Source organism: Tympanuchus pallidicinctus, unplaced genomic scaffold (assembly GCF_026119805.1).
Source record: "Tympanuchus pallidicinctus isolate F22 unplaced genomic scaffold, pur_lepc_1.0 scaffold31, whole genome shotgun sequence".
Classification (NCBI taxonomy): domain Eukaryota; kingdom Metazoa; phylum Chordata; class Aves; order Galliformes; family Phasianidae; genus Tympanuchus; species Tympanuchus pallidicinctus.
In genome coordinates this window covers 11,519,532-11,527,844 of record NW_026294749.1, presented here as the reverse complement: position 1 = coordinate 11,527,844, position 8,313 = coordinate 11,519,532, and positions in this window count along the sequence as shown.

The following is an 8,313-nucleotide window of genomic DNA, read 5'->3' as shown; positions in this document are numbered from 1 at the left end:
TGAATTCTCCCATTCTCTGTTGTATTGATTGTTGGCATACATAAAAATGCACACGGTATTATTTTTGTTCTCAGAGGTCATTTCCTGCTCTGTTTTCAGCTGCTGACAGAGAAGTGTTCTGGTCTGAAACTGACCACCACTGGAGAAGGTTCTTGGTTCTGCCATACAGTTCTGCCATACGTTTCTTGGTTCTGCTATACAGTTCAGCATACCTGGGCTCCTGGGAAGGGAAGGTCACGGTGTTCAAGGTGTGTGCTCTTGGTTCTTAAAAAGTGGAGAGTGTTTCTAGCAAAGAGATCTTCAAAAGCTTAACTGCAATATAGACTGGTTTTGCTGTGCATACGGAATGAATGTTGATCATGCTGTGATTTCTTTTTTGTTAGACAGCAGATGCGAAAGAAAAATTTTGGTTGTGAAATCTGTGTCAGTATGATTAAGCTGTCATAACTGACGCCAAGATGTGATCCAGCATTTCTTAGTTTCTATGAAAATTAGTTCGTTTGAGACGGTTCGAAATTTACCTCTTATGCAGTAATTTGACCTTTCTCTTTTCAGAACATTTACTGAGGAAGAAAGAAACAGCGTATCTGAAACTACTGATAGAATATTTGTAGCAAAGCATTAATTGGGAAAAAATACCACATCAACGCCATTCTTTTATGTTTGAGTAGAATTTACAACCAACGTATGTTGTGTACAGAATTTCCCATATTATCAGAAGATGAACCTTCTCATAATTCTTCAGTTTAGTTCTTGTGTTCTTGCAGAATGAGAAACAGTTGGGTTTGTTTGTTTGTTTGTTTTTCAATAAAATCTTATCTCAGAAAATGCTGATCCACCTAAAAAGCAGTATATCCTAGGAAGAGAATTGCAAAGATTCTGTTTATTCATTTTACTTGAACACATCTCCCCCAGGAAGGAGATTGAGATGCCCATGTATCACTTAGCCCTGTAAGTGATTACTTCAGTACTGTGGAAACTGCTCAACATATGTTCAAAAGCTCAGGGTAGGCCCAGTGTGGAAGAGGAATTTGAGTCTGAATCATATATATGAATCATATATATGTAAGGCAAGTGCACTCAGCTCACCAGGCGTTTGCTGGTAAAATTAAAAAGCAAGCAAAAAAGAAAAAAAGAAAAAAAAAATTGTAGAGTTAAAAGAGTTTTAGTTGCTGAATATGACAAAATGTTAACATCTCTAGAAGATACTGGTGTTCCAATTTACTAGGGACAGAGAAAAGCAAGTTCAAGTACTTGTTTTATCTGAGTCAGCGCTGAGAAGCTGAATTATGTTCCCAGGTGAGCATCCCTAACATCTCTTAGGGAGATTTTCTTTTCTTTCTGTGGATTGCTTTGCTCCTGGACGTCGGAATGAAGCAAATGATAAAACACTGAAACAGGGGTTTCCTTATGTGGCAGCAAAAAGCAGAGGTAGGTGCTAAGGCATTCTCCGCTGTAGTAGATGCGCCTCTTTATCAGGCAACTAGCTTATCAGCAAATGCAGTGTTTTCTGAATCACTGTGTGCAGAGTCTGATTTGTGTATGTTTATTCTCAGTAGGTCGTTGGATCAAGATGCCATCCGTGTCAGTATTTTTCTGCCTGCTTCTTTGATTTTATCTTTGGGACAATTAATGTTATTGATGGTATATCACTGACCAGCTGGAATTCATGATGGTTTTTTTTTCTACTTTGTGGTTTAGCTACTGAAGCCTTGTAAACAGAGGGCAAACACTTTTGGAACAAGAGTGAATAGCCTTGTTTGCATATGAATAAGTACTTTTAAGGGCCCTTATTCCCAGCACTTATGCAAATACTAACTCATACATGTGAATGGGTGTGGAAAACAGAATTAAAAAAAAAAAAAAAAATCAGAATAAAAATGAGGGGCTGGCTTCATGGAATTGTTTATATTCCACTATTTGTCCCGCTCTCCTCTTCTGCTTGTCAAGGGTTTCAAAAAGTGCACACCCCAAGTGGGAGACCATTTTTTGTAATGAGGCTTTCTGACGTGACTAGCAAGCAGAAGGAAAGAAGAAAGGGAATCGTTCAGCTGCATGGAGGCAATGGTGCGTATCTGGTTTTCAGTCATTACTCCAAGTTTTCCTGCACCATCTCCAATTGTGGGGCAACTTGGGCAATCAAAATCAGCGATGATTTTAGAAGAGGGTGAGGAAGTAATTGCATTCTTGTCAGCAGAATTATTAGAGTCTTATGTTGTGCTAGTAGATAAGACAGGTTATTCTCTGCTGTCTTGTGCTGAAAGTAGCAAAGTACATTTCTTATCTGTGCAGGTGATGTCTCTGTGAAACTATCTAGAACTGTCTCATCTTCCTGTACATTGGTACACTCCCTGCCATGCACTACCCTGCATCACATTCTGGGAGATGCTGGGGGTACCACTAGCAGTCCAGGACTCAGGATGCAGAGTCCTTGAAAACACATTTTTACTAGTACTGTTCTTCCAGTGTTGAACAAAAGGAACAGTTATGAATGAGCAAAGGAATAAGAGATGCTATAAATGACTGCAGCTGGTACATGCATAGTGTTTTGTGTCAAAATTTGAAGCAAGTGATTCAAGGTGTTGCCTCTTGATTTACAGTCCCATCCTTTGTCTCCCAGTGGATCACTTCCTGGAGACCTCTTCTAGACCAATTTATTTGTGCCCACTTCGTTTACATGCACATTATTCTGAAAACATTTCCTTCTACTTATCTAGGCCTGTCTTTTAGAATCCTATTTTTGTAGTTTTAAGTTTTCATACTAGCATTTACAGCAACTAATTACTGAGAGACCACCATAGGACTCCACCCAGTAAAGGAAGGTAATGTAACGTTTTCTCTGTTTAGATCTTAGAGTCATAGTATAGCTCAGGTTGGAAAAGACCTTCAAGATCATGGAGTCCAACCAGAACCTAACGATAATACCTTGACTCTAACAACCCTCTGCTAAATCGTGGCCCTGAGCACCAGGGATGGTGACTCAACCACCTCCCTGAGCAGTCTATTCCAGTGCTTAGCAACCCTTTCTGTAAAGAAGTGTTTCCTGATATCCAATCTAAACTTACCCTGGTGCAATTTGGACTCAATGCTCCCTAGAGGTCCTTTCCAGCCCCTACAATTCTGTCATTCAGCAATACTGTGATTTTCTAATGGTTAGCTGCTTGCATTACAGCAAAGGCTGATGTCTCTCAAATGTCTTTCAGAATTCCTCTTTCATATTGCAAGTAGCTCTTAGTGGCACATAGAGAATTCCTCAAGCTGAATCTTAAACTGATATTTGGCTAATAAATGTTAAAGACTGATAAAAATAAAACCCTTGTAAAGAGGAAGATATGAAAATCTGATCGTGGCCCATTCTTCGAACAAGTTACTAGAAAAATCAAATGATTGTATTTTACTTGACTGAGAAAACTTAAGAACTTCTTGTAAAATGACTTCTTTAACAAGACCTTGTAAGTTAGGTCAAAATAGTGTTTCTGATCATCATTTTTGTTCTCAGCAAGAATTGCGCTGTGAGAAAGTTTCCAAAGGTAAGGAAAAAAATATGAGGAAAACCATGAAGTAATTTGAAATTAACATATTTTCAACCATCTGGGAGATGGGTTGGTATCACAGAAAGAGAGGATCTGAACGTTGAAATCCAAATAATATGTGACAGCAAGCTGAAAGAGGAGACAGATTTGTTAAGAACAGTCAAACAAAACCAGGAAAACTCGCTGCTACATGCAGAAGAAGATGCTGAACAAAAGATGTTTATATTACTTAGCAGTTCTTTTAAATGAGGATGATAAAAAGAAACTTTCTACGTCTAAGATAGTGAACAGAAAAAAAAGTAGAGAAGTCCAGAGAAAATACTGCAAGGAGTAAATATCTCAGGGTAAGCTCTAGAACAGAAACGCTCTGATCATTATGAGAAGATAATTTATCTGGCTGGTCAAAGCTGGAGGCATTAATACTGTGAGTGTGGTCTGAGGGTTCTACAAGTGAAAAAAAGAAAAAGAATAAAAAAAAAAGCCATATGTTTGGGAAAGAACATATGTTGTATCCAAGTGATGAAGTTAGGAGAAGATGCCTGTGGTTTTAATGCTCTTCAAGTGATTCAGTAACAAAGTAGAAAATGAACAGAGTCCCATCCATTCCAGCAATTCTACAAGAAGGAACTGAGGCTGCAGAAAACTGGAATGAAAATTTTGTGAAAGCAACTCTGTATAAGCTTATGATTGTGCTGAGGACTGACAGAAGGTAACTAGAAAACATTGTACTAACACAGATATGTGGCTTTTGTATTGGAGCCAATGCATAATTAACACAGAGTAAGCTGAGTCTGTATTCTGCAGAAGACTATGGGCATAAATATACCTTTCCTTATCCAAAGTAGTTCAGAAACTAAAAAGGGGAAGGGAAGTTCTAAGGAAGACATGCAGAAAGTCTTGATCTGCTTTCAGAGCAAACTCATATATCTTAGGAAAGACTGTCAAAAATCTACTGTAATGCTATTAGCATATGATACTGTTAAAATGAAGTAAGTAGGTCCCCCTTATGCTAATTTATTTAAATTTAAAATGTAAATACAACTCTGCAGTTTCTGTGTAGGGACGTGAGGCCAGATTATCCCGTAGTTTGAATTAATTTCATATTCTTTAATAATTTACTAAGAAAATGTTCTTATTCCAAATTACCTTAATTCTCTGTGAGATAATTCCGCGGGTGAAATAGCCTCTCTTTCAATCATTATTTACTTATTTTTTCATTAAATTAGATTATACATGAGAATTTTATTTGTCAGGATTCTGAGCAGGGTCAGGAACAATGACCTGATTTATTCTAGTTCAAGATAATTGGCAGGATCTTAGTATGATCCTAATGAAGGATTTTATAAAGACAGCTTAAAAAATGCCATCCAAAAAATGTCCTTATTTGATAGTTAGCTGAATGCATTTTAGCTCCTGTAAATAAAATTGTACATTGAGCAGCTGGATTTTCCAAATACTATTATCAGCACCCACGTTTCATGGAAATTAAACTATTTTCAATAAATATTCTCATTCCAGGATTCTCTCTCCTCTTGCTTTTTGTTTATATTAGCAGAAACTTCATTGAAATTGTCACAGTCTGATAGTCTGATAAAACTAGGAGGATATAACTTTTCTTGGCCTCTTGATCCCTGCATCATCTGGGTCCTAAGCATCTTCTACTGTTTCGTAATGCATCAAAATTTGTCCAGGCAGGTAAATGGCAGAAGAAATTGACAACAGATCTAATTTTTCCACCTATTCAAATACAGAATAGGGCTGGCGCACCTCCCTTCCTGCCCAGTATTTTAAAAGAGAAGTTGCTAACAGTGATTTCAGCGATGTTTTAACGAAAGGAGCAGTTAATTATCTGTGACAAAAGGGCAAGAAAAAGCTTTCATGTGGGTTTTGTTTGATTGTGTGTTTTTTTTTTTTTTAATCTCGTTTTTGTTCTGCCACAACAGTAAGCACTTAAAATGCTTGCATAACTTTCCTGATTGAATGCTGCAGCTAATAAGTATCTAATGTTATTGGATTCTAAAACCCTTTTTTAAATGTAATAATATTGCCAAATTTTATTTATTCTTTGTCAATTGGTGTAAAAATTAAAACAAAACCATTTTTCAGTATTTTAATCACTTTCTAAATACACCTGACGTCCTGTACGACCTACTTATCCTTAAATGTGACTTGTAATATATACTTCAATATGCTTTTTATGTGCATTTATTCCTTTCACAAATAGAAATATTTCCTTTGCCTTTTGAGTAACAGTGTTTTCTAATGCCCTAATAACATTAAAGTTTTCAAGTAGATAAGCTTGAATTCAATATGTCTCTAGATGTGAATTTTGCCAAGGTGAATCTCAGAAGGTTGATTTAAAGTGTTCTAAGATCTCTGCTCCAGCTTTAAAGTGACCTATAATATTTATACTCCCAGCCTCCAACCTATGAATAGAACCTGGTTCTCTGTCTTTTAACTTATGCTTAGTAATGGCTCCCCTGATTTTCAAAGTGATTACAGGTATTTTGAAAAGCATGAAGCCAGCAGGGCCAGACCCTTGGTGATTTGAGTTTTGTGCAGCCTCCGAGCACAACACATGCTTCTCAAGCTCTGGAGCCTTGTGTGCTACAGGGTCACACAAGTAAGGTGGAAGTGGGCCAGGGTTGGACATATCCTCCAGATGCTGTTCCACTGGTACCCTGCCCCAAACCACTGCAAATAACTTTGTTGTCTCTGTACTTCCCCACATGCTGTGTGAGGAGGAGGGTAACATAGGAGCTGGGAAGCAATGGGTCTAGGAAGCATTTCCTGCAAGTGTTTTAATCTGGGCTGTGTGCTGCAGCACACAGGAGAAGAGAGAATTGCCAGATGGTGCGCTTGTCACCATCTTGTCCTCCTTACCCATCTGACAGGAAGTCTTTGCAGCTCCTTGCTTTTCCGATGACAGCCTCTTTTGATTTGATCTAGCCCATTTCAGGGAGTAGGATGTGTACAGAGGGCCATATGTGTGCAAGCTGGACTTTGGTGAATGGTATTCAGCATTGTAGGGGCATGGGTGTACAGTACCTCTGCTCCCAGAATAGCAGCAGCTTGTTTCTGAATCAAAATGATGGAGCCTTGCTTGTTAATGTATTGTTTTTGTCACCTTGGTATGATCATTTGTAAACATCAATATTACAACAGCTTTTCAGACTCTGGTTTCAGAAGCTTTGTCTGTGGAAATCTTCTTTTCCCTCTGAGATGCTCTGTAATTTTAAGAGGAAAGTTATTTCAATTGGATTCACGTTCAGAGAATTCTGGAGATCTGTGCTGGGAGATGAGGAAGGAAAGATTTCTTTTGAGACTTCATTCTTTTAACCTCACCACAGATAAAACTGTGTGTGAGGGCTGGGGTGTGATACCTGTTACAGCAGACTGTACAGCAAAAAGGCCAACCTTTTTTCATGCCTTATCCCAAGGCTGTGTATGGACATGCTGCTGCTGTTGCTATAGAAATGGCTTTTAAATTTGTGGTCAAGAGCTACAGTCATTTAGAGCAGGTGCTGAGGTAGGCTCAGGGGCTGCTTCAACCCACAGCCTGAGGCAGGTGGACCCTCTGCTCCCCCCCCTCAGGGAGTTGTGGAGAGTATCAAGGTCACCTCTGAGCCTCCTCTCCTCCAGACTGTACAGCCCAAGTGTCCTCAGTCTTTCCTCACAGGACATACCTGGCAGCTCTGTTACCTGCTTCGGTGCTTCCTCTGGAAGCTTTCAAGGATTTTAACACCCTTTTTATACCATGGAGCTCAGAAATGCACACAATATTCAAAATGGGGCTGCATCATCACTAAATACAGTGGGATAACCACACTTTTCGATCAGCTGGCTGAACTGTGTTTAATGCACCCCAAACGTGATTTGCCCCTTGGCTGCCAGGCAGACCAATGGCTCCTGCTGAGCTGCTGTCACTTGCACCCCCAGGTCCCTCTCTGCTGAGCTGCTCTCCAACCACTCATCCCCCAGCCTCTGCCTGTGTTCAGCATGGCTCCATCCCAGGTGTAGCATCAACATTTTGCTTTGTTGCACTTCATGGTACTGATAATGGCCCAATGCTCCCATGCATCTAAATCCCTCTGCAAGGCCTCTCATCCCTCCAGGAAGCAATAAGCACCTCCCAGTTCCCATTGGCTTAGGCAAACTGTTAAGAGTTGGCCAGATATAAGGCCTACTTCCTTCAGAGCTCTGGGATGAATCCCATCAATTCCCATGGACTTAACGAATGTTCAAATTTGTTGCCTTACAATGTTAGGAAGTCACTGCTTCCCAAGTCATGATCCTCCAAATCTGAGGTCTGAGCATCTCAGGATCTGTCATTACTATTAAACACCGAGGCAAGAAAAAAGGCATTAAATGTGTTGACCTTTTTTTCTGAATTTGGTTGAATTGAGCAGGCTCCATGTCATAGAATGTTCAGAAGGAAATTCAGGTCAGCTGAACAGTGATTAACCCTTGCTGTCATGATTCAAGGAATCTTAACACTTAAAAAAATATTGCAGACGACACAAGAGTCTTCAGCCAGTCAGACTTATAGGAATGAAGGCTTGTTTGTGCAATTGCTAGAGCAGAGAGATCCAGGCTCTTGTTTGCATTGTAGCACAGCCTGATGTAATCCAAACGGTATTAATCACCAACAAGGTAGAGTGGAAGTGTTTCAGGCACTCAATTAGCCCATCCCTCGCCAACCAGTTCATAAAAGCTCTCTAAATATAGGGGTTCCATTTGTTACAGAGGAGTTTATCATCAGATCCTTCCAGTATTCTCC